At 40.8% G+C, this 20,362-nt stretch overlaps 1 protein-coding gene across 3 annotated transcripts in view; it reads left to right on the forward strand.

Moving 5' to 3' along the window:
- HECW2 (HECT, C2 and WW domain containing E3 ubiquitin protein ligase 2) overlaps nucleotides 1-20,362 on the forward strand; it is a 487,554-nt gene that overhangs the window by 68,397 nt on the left and 398,795 nt on the right. The gene's annotated exons all lie outside the window — the stretch shown is intronic.

Genomic DNA, 20,362 nt, shown 5'->3' on the forward strand with positions numbered 1-20,362 from the left:
AAGCCGGTAGGCCCAAGAATTCACCTAGTGGCAGATATCCAGGTCACCACCGGGGGAGCCCAAGAGCTGTGCAAGCACCTGCTGACTCAGCTAGATCAGGGCGGGGCCCTGCTCTAGAAAAGTCAGCAGTTTGGGAGAAGCAGTTAGGCAGGCTAGGGAGAAGGATAAGGTTCCTCTCCCACAATGATTCCCCTGGTCCAGGCAGAGGTGAGACCAGTACACCCATGGAGGTAATTGAGGCTGGTGACTCATTGGATTTACCACTTCCGGATGAAGAAACTGCTATGGAGTTGCAAGAGAGTCTGCGTGTGGAATTTGGTGAAGATCCTGTACTGATGGAGGTTGGATTTACTACCAGGTGCCAGTAATGATTTTCTAAACTGGGAGTTTGGACTTTCTGTTTTTGAACTCTGCATTTTGTGTTTGAATATCTGAAGCTAAGAGTGTTTATTTTTGGGTGAGATTTGCAAACACCCTGGGAGGGAATTTTTGATAGCTATTTGAAAAGCTGTTTCTGAAAGGCAAACCGAGGACACTCTTTATTTCCCAGCAGTACTCCAAAGGCTGCTGGAGGCTTCTGTTTTGGGAACTGTGCACATAACAGAGTAGAGAACTTTGTTGCTGCTGCGTGGGAGCAGGCTGAGAGCTCACCAAGCCAATAAGCTCTGAGGAGAGCAAAAGCTCAGGAACATTATTATTCTTTAATGGAAAGAAAGAAACCTGAGCTACTATTTTATTTTGGTATTTTGTTTTTGGCCTTTTGATTCTTGTTGCAAAGAGCATTATCCATTTTGCTTGTGCCATTCTAGACTTTATTTTGAGAGTAAAACTTATATTATTTTACAACTGTGGTTGTGTTTTTGCTAAGTTCCTCTGAATACTCCAATCCTGCAGGGTGACTCCAGTCCGGGTCACACATCAGTGCACTTCTTATGTTTAACTGCTAGGGGTGCTGCTGAGTCCCGATCTCAGGCTGTACAGTGGTTACAGTGTATACTGTATGTACTCATATTGCAAGACCTTACTCGTTTAGAACAGTCACTACACTCTTGCAGCGTCAGAGAGAGAAGAACCATCGGCTCAGTTGTGATGTGTGTATCTACTATAATATAACGCCAAGCGCGCATGCGCACTCTTACCGCCGTGTTCCCTGATCTGTAGTTCCATGGTCGGCAGAGTGCGCATGCGCGCTTAGGGTTCTATTCTAGGACATAGGACTGCCGATGTCAAGTGATCAGATTCTTGGAAAGTGCCCTGCATGACCATCACGGATTTTGATGAAACTTCATATGCAGAGTCCACCATGTCTCAAACGAACTTTGGTAAAGTTTTAGTTTCGCCTGTGGAATATTTGTGGAGATATAGCCATTTGTTTGACCCCATACCACAATGAAATACAGTACGACAATGACATTCTGACAACTTTGAGACACAATATCTCCCGAGCTGTGTTTCCAAAAAAACTGAAACTTAGCTACCCTGCACAACTTTTTGAGCTCTGTTCATTGCTACCAATAACAATTTTTGCCGAGCACTGATTGAATGCCTGAATTACAGTAAACTTGGCCGAAAAAATTAGTGCTCCAAAAAAAGTCAAAGTTTGACATTACTTAGCTCCCACAATAATTGAGTAATAAATGCGAAATTTGGCGCATAATGTCTCAGTACAACGTTGTTTTCAAAAGTACAATTTCAACCTCCAAGCTCTTTCCATTAGTTTACAAATTAAGTGTAAAGTTGCTAATTTGTGTAAAAAGGCCAAAAATAGGGTATTTTCAGCCTGCTTTTACAGAAAAATACATTACATTACATTACATTACATTAGTGATTTCTATTCCGCTTGTGCCTTGCGGTTCTAAGCGGATTACAAGTTAGAGGACTGGACATTTCCAGTAGCATTGCAGTACATGTAATCAAGAGTGGGTATTGCTGGTGGTGGTGATGGAGGTGGTCGTGAGAACATTTTCTAATACTTTTATGAGGTTATGATGATGGGAAGTGTTTTTTGAAGAGATGAGTTTTGATTTCTTTTCGGAATACTTTAATGTCTGTAGATTTGGTCAGTAGATTGGTGATGGTAGTATCGATCTTTGCTGCCTGTGTCGCTAAAAGGCTGTCGTATAGTTTCTTTCGTCGTGTTCCTTTGAGAGGGGGGTGAGTGAATAGGCTCTGAGTTCTCCTTAGTCTGTGTGAGAGGTTACGGTGTAGTCTGTTATTTAGGTAGCTGGGGGCTGTTCCATGTATTACTTTGTATAGTAGACAATAGAATTTGAACTGGGATCTTGCTTTTATTGGTAGCCAGTGTGAGTCTAGGTATGCTTTGGTGATGTGGTCATATTTGCCGAGTGAGTAGATGATTCTGAGGGCTGTGTTCTGAACTGTCTGTAATTGTTTTATCATGTAGTTTGGGCATGATAGGTATAGGCTGTTACAGTAATCTACAATACTTAGTACTAGGGATTGTACTACTATCTTGTATTGATCTTTGTTGAAGAATTTTCTTATTTTTCTTAGGTTACGTATTGTGAAGAAAGCTCTTTGGATGATTTTGTGGATTTGAGACTGCATTGTGCAGTTTCTGTCTAGTTGTATTCCCAGGATCTTGAGTGTACTTTGCATTGGGTACTTGATTGTATTTAGTACTAGTTCTGTGAGAGATGTTTTTTTTTCCTTCTCTAGTAGTAGGAATTTAGTTTTTTCCGAGTTCAGTTTTAGTTTATGACTTGACATCCATTTTTCTACCGTTTCCATTATTATTTTCAGGTGGTTTGTGGATAATGGGTCTTGAATGTTAAAGGGGAGGAGGATAGTTATGTCATCCGCGTAGCTGAATGATACTGTGTTTAGGGCGTCTAGGGTTATGCCTAGGGATGCTATGAAGAGGTTAAATAATATGGGTGATAATGGTGATCCTTGTGGTACTCCACATGGGTTTGACCATGGGTCGGATATGTGCTCTTTTGATTTGACTTTGTATGTTCGTGTTTTGAGGAAGCTTCGGAACCATTTGTGAACATTACCTGAGATTCCTATTGCGTCTAATGTCTGGAGTAGCGTGTGATGGTCAACTAGGTCGAATGCCGCAGAAAGATCGAGTTGAATGAGAAGCAGCTTGTTTCCTTTGCTGAGGTGTTGTCGGACAATGTCTAATAGTGATACCAGTAGAGTTTCTGTGCTATGGTTGGATCTAAATCCGGATTGTGATGGATGTAGTATGTGATGGTCTTCAAGGTAGTTGGAGAGGTGTTGTGCGACAAGGCCTTCTGTTATTTTAATGTATAGTGGGATTGAAGCGATTGGTCTATAGTTTGCAGGATTATCTATAGGACCTTTGGGATCTTTTAGGATAGGTGTAATTATGATTTCTCCTAATTCCGGTGGGAAATGACCTTCACTTAATGTTGTTTGAAGCCATAGTGTGAGGCTAGCTTTAAATTTGGTGGAAGCTGTTGCTAGTAAGTATGAGGGACAGTTGTTTAAGTCACATGAGGATTTGCTGTATTTTTTGTAAAGCCTGTCCAAGTCTGACCATTGTATCTTTGGGAAGTTTGTCCATATCCTGTCTGCTGGGATTGCTTCATCTGTTTTGGAAAACTCTTTCAAATCAGTCTCATTAGAAAGAGCATATTTCAAACCCCCTAGAAAAGTGGACTTCATTTTTCAACGCAGGTTAACAATGGCTGAAAAAGGGGGACAAAGTTGGGAGACGTTGCCACGGCAACAACCTCTATTTCAACATAGTTCTGTCATTTTTAAAGTTACAGTTTTGTATTGACGTAGTATTACTACTACTCTATTGCGTTGGTCCATGGTGACATTGTCACTACCAGTTCAAGAGTTTGAACTGGCAACCCCATCGCCATAGGGGTCACGCCCGATAGCTGTGCAATACCAGCCACGGGTGGGCCACTTCGTCCAGGTTCCCAAGCCTCGCATTTGGTTTCTTTGTCAAGGTTCCAAAGCCTTTTGTTGGTATCTTTCTGGTTCCAAAGCCAATGATTAGGGTGTCTTATCCCAAGCCTAAATTGGGTATCTTATATGGTTCCCAAGCCGAAGTGAAGTCTACTTTGATTTTAACTGCCAGCAATCTTTATAACATTCTGTTAAATTTTTGAGCCACTTTCTTCAATGCAGTTTCTGGAAATTGATATTGGCGGCCGGATGATGTAACTGAAGGGGCACAAAGCATGCAGATGAGGTGTTGCTCTGGAACCCAACAAACGTCTTGCCTTTCTGGCCAATAAAACGAATGAGCTGGACCGTGAGGATGCATAAATTTTATCAATGCATCATTTTGTTCAATTGAGACTTCAACAACGTTGCCTATCCACCATTGATTATCGTAAGTACAAGCAATGTAGCAACCAGGAAAGATTTCGGACACTTTCAAATTTGGAATGGCAGTATCAGAAATTTTGGCAACAAAATTTATTGTGTCATTTGAAACTTTGCTGACACAAACCGAGTTTGAGTCGACTGGTACAAATTGGTGGTGTTCTCTGGTACCGGCTACTGTGCTGCTTTCATGCCATCTTTCTTCTTGAAACTTTTTGCTTTCTTCAATTTCTTCTTTTGGAACATAAATGTATTTAACTCCGTGTATATTTTGGTCACAAAAGTTAAATAGATCCTTTGGCGTCAATATTTGATCCGTTGATGGTCTTTGGAGGCTAGCCCGGGCAGCCAGTCGTTTAGTTGTTCCACCAACTCCATCGCAGGGTGATTTTCCGTGGCTAGTTCCAAAAAAATTCCATTCAGCCTCAATGTTGAAATCATTTCTGTGATTGCACAAATTCACAAAGTTCTTGTAGTTTTTATATTGTGCAGCTGAGCCGTCACTGAAGTAGTATATTTTGGTAATGTTTGTTTGAGTTACCAAAAATTCAATCAACTTTTGAATAAACACGTGTACAGATATCGTATCATGTTGCATATGATCAGAAATAATGCAACAGTTTACAACTTGCAATGTGCCCACTTCATTGAGGTAATATGCAACAAAAGGATGTACCGTAGCTTGTGAATTTTCCCAGTGAAAGCCTTGGGCGGCATCCTGTACAACAAATGAGTAATTTTCAGCGAAATCCATCAAAACTATCATTTCCGTTTCTTTTAAGCCTGTCTTCAACATCTTCAAATATTCACTTTGATGTTTTGAAATGAAATGGTGGCTTGTCAACTTCCAAATCTTGCTTGCAAGTCTTTCAATAAAGTTGTCCATGGTTAGTACGCTTGTTTCTAATGTTTCACGGTCAGCGTGAACCCATTGCTTAAATTCTATTGATTCTTCTGGATCTAAATCCTTGAATATTTCTTCCAGGTATGCTGTTAGTGCTTCTTCACCAGGGCAGTTTTGACATCGTTGTAGCATACAGTCCTTGACATTTAGGTCGCACACAGTTTTTTTCCATAAGAACTTTGTAGTTCTCTTTGACATTGGCGCCTTGTAGCATGAGCTTTACATTTTGATGTATCGTGCAGACACACACGGAGTGTGCACCTGATGCACCAACGGTTACACACCACTTTGGCCTGAGCTCACATAATTTGGAAAAACCAATTTCAGTTCCGTATTTGTTACAGTACGCCACGTACAGCTCTTTTAAATTACACAACAGCAGCCGCTTTTGCTTTTGTACTTTTAAACCATTGAGGCGGACTGAAATGCAATCTTTTTTGCCAGGACATATTCTGCTGAATTCATCGTCTTCGTAAAAATCTTGAACTCTATTTGCAATTTCTTTTGGAAGGGACTTGCCAATTTTTGCATCAGGTATAGAACAAATGCCTTTCTCTTTCTTTACTTTTTGGGCTGTTCTGACCATGCGCTCTGAAACGCCAAACTTCATTGCTGTTTCCTTTATTGACCAACTTTTTGGGGCCATCGTCAATAATTGAACTTTCATTGACCTGTTGGATATTGCAATTTTCGTTTTCATTTCTTCAATGAGGTCAGTGTAATCTTCACATAACTTGCATTCTACAGACTGATGAGACGGCCCAACTTCTTCAGCTGAAACTCCAGCAGCAGATGTAATCTTCTTGGCTATCACATTCTGCACACGTTCAATTTTTCGTATCACATAGCTGGCTTTATCTCTACTAGCTAACCTTCGAATTTTCAATGGAGAGGTTCCTAAAGCAGTCAAGCTTTGATCAACTGCATCGGAGATGCTGATATCAAAATCGTCTGAAGATGAAGATGCTGCAGTAGCTTCACTCATTGAAATGTATTGGGCTTTGCACCTACTGCAAAGTTTCTGACCTGGCTTGATATTTATTTTTGCCACTTTTCTAAAATCATTAGACATGGCAAGATCGACTTTTAACAATCCACTTTGAACAATGTGATTTTTCTTTTCAAATGGATTACAACACGATGTTTGCTTTAATTCATATTTGTCGAGATACTTTGCTTTGTGGTGGAGGCAGATTTGGTCTTTATCCATCAGTTCAACTTCAGGGCGCCGAGTGATAAGCAATTTTTCATCGGTTGACAAATTATGTAAAAAAATGAGCCCACATTTTTTAGAATAAAATGTGCCGTCATGACACTTTGACAACAATTTTTGCCCAATGGCACAGTCTGGCAGAAAAGGATTATTATTAGTCGATTCGTTGGCATCCATTTTAAACTGAATTAATAATAATGTGGATCTGAAAAAGAAAACAAGTTGTAATTTGTGATCTGCATGCAACAAAATTATCACCTCAATTTCTAGTTAGGAATAATCATTAATTAAGAACACTATAATTGTACCCAAAGCTTGAGTAAAAATAAACAGGGAAAAACAGTGTGAAAAGTGACATAATTGTAAGTTGAAACGTAGGCCGTTGCCATGGTGACATCTCCCAACTTTGTCCCCCTTTTTCGGGCATTGTTAACCTGCGTTGAAAAATGAAGCCCACTTTTCTAGGGGGTTTGAAATATGCTCTTTCTAATGAGACTGATTTGAAAGAGTTTCTGAAAGGTATTTTTCTGTAAAAGCAGGCTGAAAATACCCTATTTTTGGCCTTTTTACACAAATTAGCAACTTTACACTTAATTTGTAAACTAATGGAAAGAGCTTGGGGGTTGAAATTGTACTTTTGAAAACAACGTTGTACTGAGACATTATGCGCCAAATTTCGCATTTATTACTCAATTATTGTGGGAGCTAAGTAATGTCAAACTTTGACTTTTATTGGAGCACTAATTTTTTCGGCCAAGTTTACTGTAATTCATTCAGTGCTCGACAAAAATTATTATTGGTAGCACTGAATAGAGCTCCAAAAGTTTCAGTTTTTTTGGAAACATAGCTCGTGAGATATTGTGTCTCAAAGTTGTCAGAATGTCACTGTCGTACTGTATGTCATTGCAGTATGGGGTCAAACAAATGGCTATATCTCCACGAATATTCCACAGGCGAAACTAAAACTTTACCAAAGTTCGTTTGATACATGTGGGACTTTGTGCATAAAGTTTTATCAAAATCCGTGATGGTCATGCAGGGAGCCCTTGATCACTTGACATGGAATAACCCGACAGGTAACACGTTGCGTCTCTCCCCCCCCCGGCACTGACCCTACCCGGCACACCCGAAACCCACGTTGACCCTCCCAGCCGAACCTCCCACCGCAAGACGAACACAAACCTCCCAGCTCCAGCAGCGTCCGAGACACAGTAAACATGCTGCTTCGTGTCCTTCTACTGTCCTGGTTTTCTCTGCCGCATCCCTGATGACATCATCAGAGATGCGGCAGAGGAAATTAGGGCAGTAGAAGGCTGCGAAGCAGCGTGTTTACTGTGTCTCGGATGCTGCTGGAGCCGGGAGGGTTGTCGGCCATCTAGCGGTGGGAGGGTCAGTGGGGTCGGCTGGATGGCGGCGGTAGTGGCGGTGGGGGGAAACATGGGTTGGAGGGAGGCAGGTTGGCTGGCTTTGGGTGGTGGGCGGGTTACATGGAAACATGCTGCTCAGTGGAATGAGAGGGAGGCAGGCAGGCTGGCTTGCATCGGGGGTGTGGTGGGGTGGGACAAAGTCTGGAAAATAGTGATGGGGACATAGGAAGGAGGCACTGAGGGCTAAGGACATAGAAAGGGGCACTGAGGGCACTAAGCAGGACAGAGGCACTAGGGGCACTAAGGACACAGTATGGAGGCACTGGGGGCACTAAGGACACAGTACGGAGGCACTGGGGACACTAAGGACATGGGAAGGAGGCACTGGGGGTACTAAGGACGTAGGAAGGGGATTTTATGGCCATAGATAATCCGTTCACTAGGTGGGCCTTGTGAATTTGGAAGGGGGATTTTTGACGGGACTTCCTTTAACTCCACTTCTACAAAGTTTGGTATCCCCCAGGGTTCCATCCTGTCCAGCTCCACTTAACTGGAGAGTGCCGTTGAATATCCCCTCAAACTGCTCGTGTAAAAAGTGGACAGGTCAGGGGTGGCACTGGGTAGGAAGATTAGGTTTTCACCTTCGATAATCTTCTTTCTGTTAGTCTCTGGATGATTCAGTATGGCCTACCCTCTTTGTGTAGGCTCAATGATTCTGAATCATCTGCTTTCTTTTGCCTCAGTTATTCTTCTTACAGGCTTCAGGATCTTCCAGCCAGTAGATGGGTCCTGTGGGGAGTTCGCTGTTCTGTGAGTATGCATATTACCGAAGGCTGCTTTATGTGGGTGCTCATTGTACACAGCAGGTTAGTTCTACATTGTTCCTCAGTGTTTTTCTGTGTTGCCTTTTGCCTGTTTATTACTTGTTTTCATGTTTTGCAGAACAGCCTAGAACAGAAATTGTTTACGCTACTGGGGAGGTTCCCCCATGTCCCCTTATTTTGTCATGGATTTGGTTCCGGTATGTTGCTTGACTTTAGGTCTGAACTGTAGGGGGCTCTAACTCTTTCTCTCTAAGGTAGGAGGAGCAGTTGCTCAGAAAAATGTTTGGATTTCTGCAACTCCTGGATTGCGGGAAGGGATTGAATACCTAGCGTACTGAATCCTCCAGGGATGAAAAGAAAGAAGATTAATGAAGGTGAAAACCTAATCTTCCACTCTTCATAATGGTTGCTGTGGCCTCTTGCAGTAGCTTATGGTACTACAAGAAGTACCACAAGCTGCCTCAAGAGGTTATAGCAGCCATTTTAAAGAGCCACCTCTAGGGGCAGGAGTCAGTGGGCTGTGCTCCTGCCCCCACCAAACCCCATTGGACCACCAGAGAGAAAGGTACCCAGGGGGGAGGGGGGCGGCTATCTACACATTTGGTGGGGCTGGGGGGGTGTTACAGGCTGTGGGAGGGGGATCAGGCAAGGGAGGCATGGTCAGAGGCCATGAGGATTGAGACCAGGATTTTTTTTTTTTTTTTTAATTAAAAGAAAAATAAAAGTATATAGCTGGCCCAACATTCAGTTTGAGCTACATAAGCTCATCCCCTGATATTCCGTGTCTGTGCTCAGACATGGGCTAGCACTGATTATCGGTGCATAATTTAGTCGTGATGAGCAGCGCTTAAAAAAAAAATGCTGATTGCTGTAGGCTGAATATCAGAATCTCACCAATACAAGCAGTGTTTCCGAGTCACAATGGTGTTGTGTAGCAATAAAAGCAGTGTCCTGAGTCACAAAAGAATTGTCTCAAGTGTGAAACCTCTCTCTGTACTAAGCTGGAAAGAGAAACTATACACTTCTTAACAGCCCTATCCCCAAAATAAGCCCTAGTCCTGGGATTCGCCGGCAGTTTTCCTTCCCTCCCTCTCTCCCATCCCTTGTGCAGCAAAACCCTTGAGTGAGCACCCGCCACACATCCAAATCCCCATCCTTCCTTCCCTCCCTCCCTCCCATCGGAACCCCACTGCGAACCCTACTTACCTCCCTAAGCAGCATTGGGCCGGCAGCACTTTAAACAGGCTGCTTCGGCCTTGTCCGCCTATGAATTCACTCTGCTGTTATGCGTTGATTTAATCAGAGCCTCTTCGTTCAATTGAACAGTATCATCAATATTTGGACCAAATAGTATGCCAAGATATTTTAATTTAGAGGTTACCATATCAAACTTATATCCCAAGGTTTCAGTGTTGACTTCCGGAGAGTTGAGAGGCCTAATTTCAGTTTTGGTATAATTAAGTTTATATCCGGAAAACGTAGAATATCTTCCAATAACCTCAAGAATATAAGGTATAGAATCTACCATAGGGGACAACAAAACATCATTAGCTTAGGTAAGTACTTGGAACAGACTTCTTATGAAATTTATAGGAGCCAAAACTGTGACAGAATTCAAGCATGAACAGGACAGATATTAAGGACTATAGTGGTGGAGGGAGATTGAGTAGGCAAACACAAAAGGGCAGACTTGGTGTTCCTTTTCTGCTGACAGCTTCTGTACAATTGGACACTTTTGCCATGCAGTGGTTCCTAATCCAGTCCTTAATGGTATACAGAAATATGAATGAGAAATAATTGCTTGCATTGCCTTCATTGTATGCAACTGTAGCTCATGCATATTTATTGCAAATATCCTAAAAATACAGACTGGCTGCCTAGTCTGCAAGGACTGAGTAAAAATTACAGTGTTGAAAAAGATTATTTTCTTTAAGAATGTAAAAAAAAAAAAAAGCTTTGTAATTGAACACTGTAATCACTCCATCCAAAAAGCTGTGATTTTGGAAACCATGTCAGTTTTAAAAAGCATTCTTTGTATATGTTTTTCATGTATTACTGCAATAGTGTGAACGTGGCTTTTTACATGACTATAGGCCATGAATTCCTGCGGTGACATTTATGGCCTAGTTCCAACTTTTGAAATCAATTACAAACACTATATCGTAATACTGTATATTCTTTAAAAAAAAAAAAGACTCATTAAAAACAGATGCTGTTTCTGAAATCACAGCCTCTTATGGTAAGTGATTGCAGGATTTGTTTACAATTAGATTCTTAACAAATATGCTTAGGAGTCTCCATTTAAATTGAGTATCAAGCCTCTGTTTTGCCGAAGCCTTGAATTGTTTTGATGGCAGAATACCTGGAGATGGTTGGTTGTGACTGTCTCTCTTATTTTTCTCATGCTGCCAAAAACAGCTCAAAGGATATGCATCTCTTGTTCCATTGAAGGTTACTTCTGTGTGTAATTTTGTGTACATGTCAAAAACAAAGGCCTTATAGATTGCTTCATTAGGTACTTAGAGCCAACTATAGCGCAAATGATACACTGGGTGAAATTGTTAATGGTACTCTACTTCTAGGCATTCACATCCCCTTTCTACTCCCTCCAAATATTCACTGTCTCCCTTTCTCTAGGCATTCTTCCCTAATGCTGATACAATCTCTTCATTTGTTATTTACCATCTCTCCTTCCCTCCTTTTCTCTGTCCTCTCTCTTTCTTCCTTTTATTCCCCATCCTACTAGATTTTTTCCTTCAGTGTTGACAACCTTAGCGCCACATCGTGGGAGGAGAGCATCAATCTGTCCAACTGTTCCCCCTGGGGGAAAATGGGACGGGCAGATAGATACTTTCTCTGCCTCCCACCATTTCATGTAAGTCTCTCTCTCCCTGAACTCCACCAAGACTCCTTGTATTGTATAATTCAATTCTCTGACTTCTGCCAATTGCAAACCATACAAAATACAGTTACACTTCCCCCTCCCCATTCGTGGTTTCCACACTCGCGGTTTCATATATTCGAGATTATTTTTTTTTTTGGGGGGGGGAACCCATAGTTTACCACGTTCCCGCCTCTTTCCAGCCTTCCTCCCGGCATCCCGGCCTTACCTGGTGGTCTAGCAGGCTTTCGGGGCAGGAGCAATCTTCCTACACTCCTGCCCCATGTAGATCGCCAATAGGAAATGGCTGCCGTGAGCTCCCATCGTAGTTTTGAGAGACTACAGGAACTCAGCTCAGTCATTTCCTATTGGCAATCTGCACGGGGCAGGAGTGTAGGAAGATTGCTCCTGCCCCAAAAGCCTGCTAGACCAGGTAAGGCCGGGATGTTGAGGAGAAGGTGGGAGGGAGGTGGGGGTGGGTCAGAGCCAGACGAGAAGATATTTGTGGTTTTTCTCAATTCGCTGTCCAGCTCTGTCCTGTCCCCCACAAATACCAAGGGAGAAGTGTATTTGGTTGCTGTGCTTCTAAATTTGATCATGTTTCACCTATCCTTTATCAGAATCATTCATTGCTAGTACCATATTGGGTTCATTTCTTTTGCTTGCCCACAAAGCTTTCTATTCAGGGCTTTCTTTTATCTCTCTCGTTTAGTAATATAATACATACCTTCAGAAGAGAATCTTTGAGTGATACTGCCTGTTTCTCATGCTTTTCTAGATTTAGCCTTCTCTTCAAATTTTTTTTCTTTCTATTTGCACCGTTTCAGAGGAACTCTTTCTCTGCCTATCTGCAGTGGATCACTCCCTAAGACAGGGGTAGGGAACTTTAGACTTCTTAGGGCAGGGGTAGGGAACTACGGTCCTCGAGAGCTTTATTCTAGTCGGGTTTTCAGGATTTTCCCAATGAATATGCATTGAAAGCAGTGCATGCAAATAGATCTCATGCATATTCATTGGGGAAATTCTGAAAACCCGACTGGAATACGGCTCTCGAGGACCAGAGTTCCCTACCCCTGCCCTAAGAAGTCTAAAGTGACCTTAAAGACATTACTTTGAGGCCACTTTGAGAGAGAGAGAGGCCAAGAGAGTTTTGATCATAATATTTGGGGCTGCTAGTTATCTTCCTGTCCATCTTTTCTAGTTCTACCTTTGCTGTCCCTGTCCTGTTGAATTTTTGGCATTCTTTTCTGTTTCATTATCTAGATTCTAGTACAGGGGTGGGCAACTCCGGTCCTTGAGGGCCAGAATCCAGTTGGGTTTTCAGGATTTCCCCAATGAATATGCATGAGACTGTCGGCCAAGTCTCTTCCCTGAAGAAGCCCTTTCTGGAAACGTCAATCGTTCCTCCTAAACTTACTTGCTCCACTTCATCACTGACGCTGAACCCGTGGATTGAAGACAAAGTTTTATTTTATTTTTCTTTCCAGCTTATGATTTATCTTTAATCTTATCTATTGTTTTGCCTTTTGTCTTTGTTTTGTTCTATTTCTATCATTTAAATTTCTCCAGAATTCTACTGTTCAACGGCTCTCCCTTCTGCTTCTATTCCTTTCTCTCCTCTCTTCTACCTTCCAAAGTATTTAGATCAATGCTGTCTTATTAAAATGTTTATTTTATTTTTATTTTTCCTCTAACTCTACTTTTCACTTCTCTATTACCCTCCAGGTACTTTAGTTAGATTGTGAGCCTTCGGGACAGTAAGGGAATTTTTCAAGTACCTTTCTTATTTCTAATCTTAATGTATATTTTCTGTAAACCGCTTAGAACCTAATGGATGTAGCGGTATATAAGAAATAAATTACATTACATTACATCTATTTGCATGCACTTCTTTCAATGCAAGTTCATTGGGGAAATCCTGAAAACCCAACTGGATTCCGGCCCTCGAGGACTAGAGTTGCCCAACTCTGTTCTAGTACATATAAACCACTTTGAAGTTTGTAGGATGAAGGGCAGTATAGCAAGAATGAATAAACGTAAATAGGTGTTTCCCCAGTAGCTGCATCCTCAGATTTTGTTTGAGGCCCCCCTCCATAGCCACAGAAACTCTTAATATTGAGACACCTTCCTCTGCTATGTGGAGCCAGTCTCATGATTAAAGCCACAAGATTGAGATCTTGCAGCTTGTACTCTGAGACTGTCCTTGTGCAGCAGAGGGAAACTGTTAAGTGCTGATATTCTTGCTGTATGAATATGGCAGAGGAGGGTGGATGTTGTATGGGGCAGATCTAGCCCACAAGTCTTTGGGAGGGCATGGATCCATCTGGCCAAGCAGGCATTGGGGAGACCTAACTTCTCCAAACTTCTTATACTAGTTGTCTTCCAAGCTCATTGGTTGATCATAAAATTGACTATGCTGGTGGTGCTCTGGGTTCGTCTACCCAGCCTGCTCTCTTGCCCTATCCAAAGACTGGCCTTGCAGGTATTCATAGAATCAGTTTTAGGTCTTACTACTAAGATGACTATGGGACGGTATGTTATAACTGGGGATGGGGTTGGAGAGCTTTGGGATTGCATCCCACATTGCAGTTTAGTCCATACCAAAAATACCCAATAATTACTGTTATTGTGGTTTTAATTTTTTAAATAAGTGTTTCTGGTTTTAGTTATGTATACACTATATTCAGCTTAAAATTTTAATGCAATCCAAGGGCACTTCAGTGCTATAGAGCTTCTGTGGAGTTCTGTCAGTTCAGACCTTTAGATACAATGTTCTGGTTTGTAGTACAGAGTTCTATTGTAGTAGCTCCAAGGATATTGGGGGAAAAAAACAGATTTTGTAGCTTATGAATATCTTTCCTTGAACTAAAAAAACAATGATGAGCTTTCATGATCACAAAGATCACTTCTTCAGGTCTGACTTTTTTGTAGTTAGTTCTGACCTTCTGTCTCATTAGCAGCCCAAGAATGTCTTTAAAATAGAAAATCATGTGCTTACATTATTAAGACATAAATCGAGCTATGCTGCAAAGGTACCTGCGGCTCAATTGATTAGTTGCTGAGTGTGTGAATGTCATTGTTAACAAGAGTCAGCAGTGTTTTATTTTTCTTTCTCTTGTTGCTTTCTTGGCATTGTGAATATATTGTGATTATCAGAAATGTGAAGTCATGCAAAAGGACTGCTGTTTTACTGGGTTTATGCTGAAATCGGAAATAGAAGGAAATTTTGAAAGGAATCTGGCCGCCTGATCAAGGAGGAAGGCAGCTATATCCCTTTTTTGAAAATTGCTTTGCTGCTGAGTAGCTAAATGACTTGTCCACGCAATCATTTCTCGGTGGTCAATTACGGTTGCGAAAGCTGGACGTTACGGAAACAAGACAGAAAGAAGATTGACTCATTCGAGCTTTGGTGCTAGAGAAGGATTTTTTGCGTGCTGGGGACTGCAAGAAGAACTAACAAATCGATTCTGGAAGAGATCAAACCGGCTATGTCACTTGAAGCACAAATGATGACATTAACGACTGTCTTAATTTGGTCATACCATCAGAAGAGAAAGATCATTGGAGAAGAACATATATGTTTGGGAAGATCGAAGGAACCAGGCGAAGAGGGCGACCTGCTATCAGACAAGTTTCAAGTTTAATAAGGTTTGATATACCACTTAAAAATTGTCTAAGTGGTGTACATTACATTTAAAAAATAAAAATATAAAAACTTTGGGGTATATAATCAAGATGTACTGAAACAAGTAGGAGAGGGGGGTAGAACTATGGTCATAATAGGAAAGAAAGACAGAAATGGGTGACACAGTGGGGAGGGGAGGCTATGCTCTTCAATATTTAGTTTTTGAGGGGAGTTGATGGTCTAGGAGGGAGAGGATATCACATGTCGTAAGTGTCCCTAAATAAAAAAGTTTTTAAGTTAGTTTTAAATTTATCTATGTTTTCTTCCTCTCTTAGAGTGGTAGTGAGTTCCAGTGTGTGGGCGTGGTAACTGAAAAAATACATTTTCAGGTGGTATTGTAGAATAGGTGTCTTAAGGATGGAACATGTAAGAGGGATTGATTGCTGGATCAGAGTTCTTGAAGAGCAATAGGGGATGAGTAATCTATCAATAAAGCCTGAAGTATGTAAAATTTTCATTTTGAATGTAAGCAGTAAGATTTTATAGGTAATTCTGTGGGTGATTGGTAGCCAATGTGATTTTATTAGAAGGAGTGTCACATGGTTGAATTTTTTTGCTTTATATATTAATTTGATAACGGTGTTTTGGATGATTACCGGACTAGCACAAAACCAATCTCTTTTTAGATCTGGAATTCATCAAGTCACTAGGAATCAAACACGAGTCAGTGGCACCTAACTAACTAATTTCTGGGGACACAATTTGAAACAGGAAAAATATTGTGAGCATAGACTTGTGGGCAGAACTAGCTACAGTATAGTGCTTTTTGTATGCACTATAAATGTGAGAAGAGTGAACTGTGCAATGGTAGCTTTTATTAGGATACTTATCCATCTTTCTGAATTATCCTGAGCAATAGTCAAAATAGGGAATGCATTGTTTTTTGAAGCAGTAATATGGGATTGGCTGTCAGAGCTCAAGTTACCTTTTTTATTGGACTATCATCTTATTTTCTTTTCTTTATTTTGTTTCATTTCTATTTAAACATTAACATTTTTGGATGGTGCTGGCAATAGTTTGATTAGGACATAGTGATCTAAAGTTAACTCTTGTTGGAAGACGAATAGCAAATTTTCCTGTTGCTTAAGGTATTTAAAAAATTAATATGCTATGAGTTCAAGGTAGCTGCCAAACAAAAGTAATAAGACAGTGTTCACTTTGGAATGACTTGTATGGCTACATTTGTATGGAGCAGTGGTTCTTAACCAGTATGTTGGGACAAACTTGTGTATCGCCAGGAGGTAAGATGCGTGCCACCCAAGATTTGACACAGCAAGCCCTTGCTTTCATTAAGAGACCTGTGTGCTTGTTGGCTGGAGAGAGCAGAGCCAGGGCGTCAAGTACTTGAAATCCATGTAATTGGTCCCTATTTCTGCTTCACCATTACCCACAAAGATTGCTGCTGCCACCAGTCCCATCTGGAAATGTTTCAGGCCTGCTTTTCCTCACCCAGCAGTGACCACAACTATGTCTGTATTTTGTCTGTATCATTTTCAGCAATATTGCCTGATATGTAAGGGATGTTTTTCGATGATGATCAGCCTATGAAATACAAAGCGAACATTGTTGGGTGTGTCATAACAGAAGAAAGGTTGAGAACCACTGGTAATAATAGAACAGTAGGATGTTATGGTAAAATGGCAGAGTGTGGCTTAGTGATTAAAGCTACAGCCTCAACACCCTGAGGTGGTGGGTTCAAACCCACGCTCCTCCTTGTGCCCCTGAGCAAGTCACTTAATCCCCCCACTTCCCCAGGTACATTAGATAGATTGTGAGCCCACCGGGACAGACAGGGAAACTTGTTTGAGTACCTGAATAAATCCATGTAAACCGTTCTGAGTTCCCCTGGGAGAACAGTATAGAAAACTGAATAACTAAATAAATAAGCAGAAAGCCAGATGTGAGAAACAAACTATATGACCCTTTAGGCTCTTCAGGAAGCCCTGTGGGGGATCAAATTTATGGTAAGGAGGATGCTGCTAATTAGTCAAGTGACCTTCTGGACTACAGTTGGGTGTAAGAGCAATGAGCAGAATCAATATTGCAGAGCCATAATGATATTTAATTATGAGCTCACTGCCCATAAAAATTAGACAGAAAGGAATATTTTATTAGAACAGATAGTAGATTCACGTCGTACTGCTTATGCTGAACACCCAGTGTTGATTTTATTTCACTTAGATGTCTGGATTTGTTAACTCTCTGTGAACCTGAATGGAGCTAATGTAGTTGTTCACTTGCTTTGTGTTTTAAAAATGCAAAGGAATATTAGATTTTGTACATTAAAAAATGCATCAAAGGTGCCCTGCTACTATGGGTCTGTGTTTCTTATCTGTGCATGTGTGGAGCCTAATTTGCCCATCATTGGGATGAAGATCTAAATCCAGAAGATTTGTCTATAGTGGTGAATAAATAAAATTACAAACTTATGTTGAAGAAAACTGACGACTTGGGGTATGCAGGGATGTATGTATGGAATGAATATGTGAGGGTGGAAGAAGCTTATGTGGGGTGGAAAACGTGGGAGGAGCACTGTGCGTATTTGTGTGGAGGTAGCCTGAGTAAACAAATTTGCATGATGGAATATAGTAGATTTGTGTCTGTTCATTAGAGGGAAGTGTATTATATATATATATATATATATATATATATATATATATATATATATATATATATATATATGGGTTGAGAAGGTATGTATGTGAGAGTAGCATGTTTGTGAGGTAGAAATATGAATGTGTGTTTGGAGGGAGAAGTGACGTATCAAGGATGGGGCGATCCACCCTGGGTACAGGCAGTGGAGATGCGCATGGAACAGCTGTAGTGTACATGTGCATGGCCATCAGCACTAGAGAATGACACAGAGACAAATTTTTCCCCATCCTGCATGTAAACCATTTCGTTTTAGAAATTTTAAAAATAAATAAACTCAATTTTCTTGTCCTGTCCCCATGAGTTTGTTGCTGTCCCATTTCCTGCCCCATTCCTGTAAGCTCTGACTTAACTGCACAAGTCTTGAGCACTTATGATTTGAAAGTTTTTGAGGCTTGTGCAAATGAGGACAGAGCTTGCAGAAATGGGGCAGGGACAGGAAAAGAACTCTACGGGATGGGACGGGAAAATGAGTTTCCGCAAAGACATGGAAAAATTTGTCCCCGTGTCATTCTCTAATCAGCTCCACTAGGTGCTGCCCCTCTGACATCAACTTCTATTTCAGGGCAGGGGACCTACAGAATTGACAGCTACTTGCAAGCAGACCATGGCTCAACGATTGCTTCATGCACCCCTCCACTACCTGGAGGAAGGAGGGTGATGTGCTCTGGGTAGCAACCAACCAGATTTGCCACTGGGAGGGAATATGAGAAAATATCTGCTTTGGGGGTAGAGCACTTTCTCCCTGCTCCTGATCCCCCCACCTTCATGGATATAATTTACTTGGACTTCCAGAAAGCATTCAACAAGGTCCCACACACAAGGCTTATGAGGAAACTACTAAATCACAGAATTGAAGGGGATGTACTTAGATGGATAGGCAAATGGCTAGAAAATAGATTGCAGAGGGTAAGCATAAATGGGGTATTCTCGGACTGGGGGAAGGTGACTAGCAGAGTGCCCCAAGGCTCGGTTCTTGGGCCTATCTTATTTAATATCTTCATAAATGACCTTGAAGAGGAGACAACAAGTAATATAATCAAGTTTGCAGATGACACAAAACTATGTCGGGCAGTTGGGTCACAAAAAGATATTGAAGATCTCCAGAAGGATCTAGACCAGTGATGGCTAACCTTTTTGAGCCCGAGTGCCCAAACTGCCGCACAAAACCAAAGAATTTCCTCAAAGTGCCAGCACGTCAATTAAACCTTAATAACAAGATTTTAGTATCTAAAAATTCTTTATAAAGTTGCCTGAACTATGTAACATCATTTTTAAAGGTTGGAATCTTTGTATTGTCAGAGAATCAATTTGATTCACAATCCTTTGGTTTTCATCTCAATTTATTGGCAATTTATAATGTTTTAATGATTTCATTCAATTTAATGAATTTAGGAAGAATTTGATTCAGTTACACAATATATTTTAAATGTATTATTCACATAACATGTCAAATGTATCCTGAGTAAAAAAAAAGATAAAACTTCTTAAAACTGTTAACTGTGTCAAGACTCGGTGTGTATTCCCAAAGAGTCTATACATGTTTTTTTTGTAAAATTTACAATCAAATTAGAAAATAGTGAAATCATTACATTTCTAATAATATGATGTAAAGAAAACAAAAGAGCTTTCAATTAAACCAACTGTTTTTATTGGAAATTCCAGATTGGAATACAACAGGACCATGTAAAGTCCTTTTTTTAAATAACATCTTTAAATAATATTTAAATAACTTAGAAAGTGTCTTAACTGCAAACTGAAAACCCTGCTTCATGTAAACATATGCATTGGGCATGCTCTGAAAAAAATTAATGTGATTTTTGTTGTTGCATGCATGCTGATAACTTGTCAATCCTTGGCTCATAGTGCGTTAATTTCAGAGCAACACATGCAGCACTCATGTCATCCGTTAATCTTTTTCTAGCATCAGATTTTATATGATTCAAAGCCGAAAACAGCTGCTCACAAGCATAGGATGACCCAAACAAAGTAAGAAGAGCAATCCCAAGTGCTTTCATGGACTTAAAATTGTCTGGCAGAGAATTCCACGCTTTTAGGATTTCATTTTCAGAACTGCTAGCAGTGATTTCATTTGTCACCCTTTCTTGAAATTCCAGTAGCTCCATTTCCAAATTTTGAATATCCAACCACTGTAAGCAGGAAAGATCAAGATCTTCAAATGGGCATGCTCTGAAAAAAATTAATGTGATTTTTGTTGTTGCATGCATGCTGATAACTTGTCAATCCTTGGCTCATAGTGCGTTAATTTCAGAGCAACACATGCAGCACTCATGTCATCCGTTAATCTTTTTCTAGCATCAGATTTTATATGATTCAAAGCCGAAAACAGCTGCTCACAAGCATAGGATGACCCAAACAAAGTAAGAAGAGCAATCCCAAGTGCTTTCATGGACTTAAAATTGTCTGGCAGAGAATTCCACGCTTTTAGGATTTCATTTTCAGAACTGCTAGCAGTGATTTCATTTGTCACCCTTTCTTGA

Source organism: Geotrypetes seraphini, chromosome 5 (genome assembly GCF_902459505.1).
Source record: "Geotrypetes seraphini chromosome 5, aGeoSer1.1, whole genome shotgun sequence".
Classification (NCBI taxonomy): Eukaryota; Metazoa; Chordata; class Amphibia; order Gymnophiona; family Dermophiidae; genus Geotrypetes; species Geotrypetes seraphini.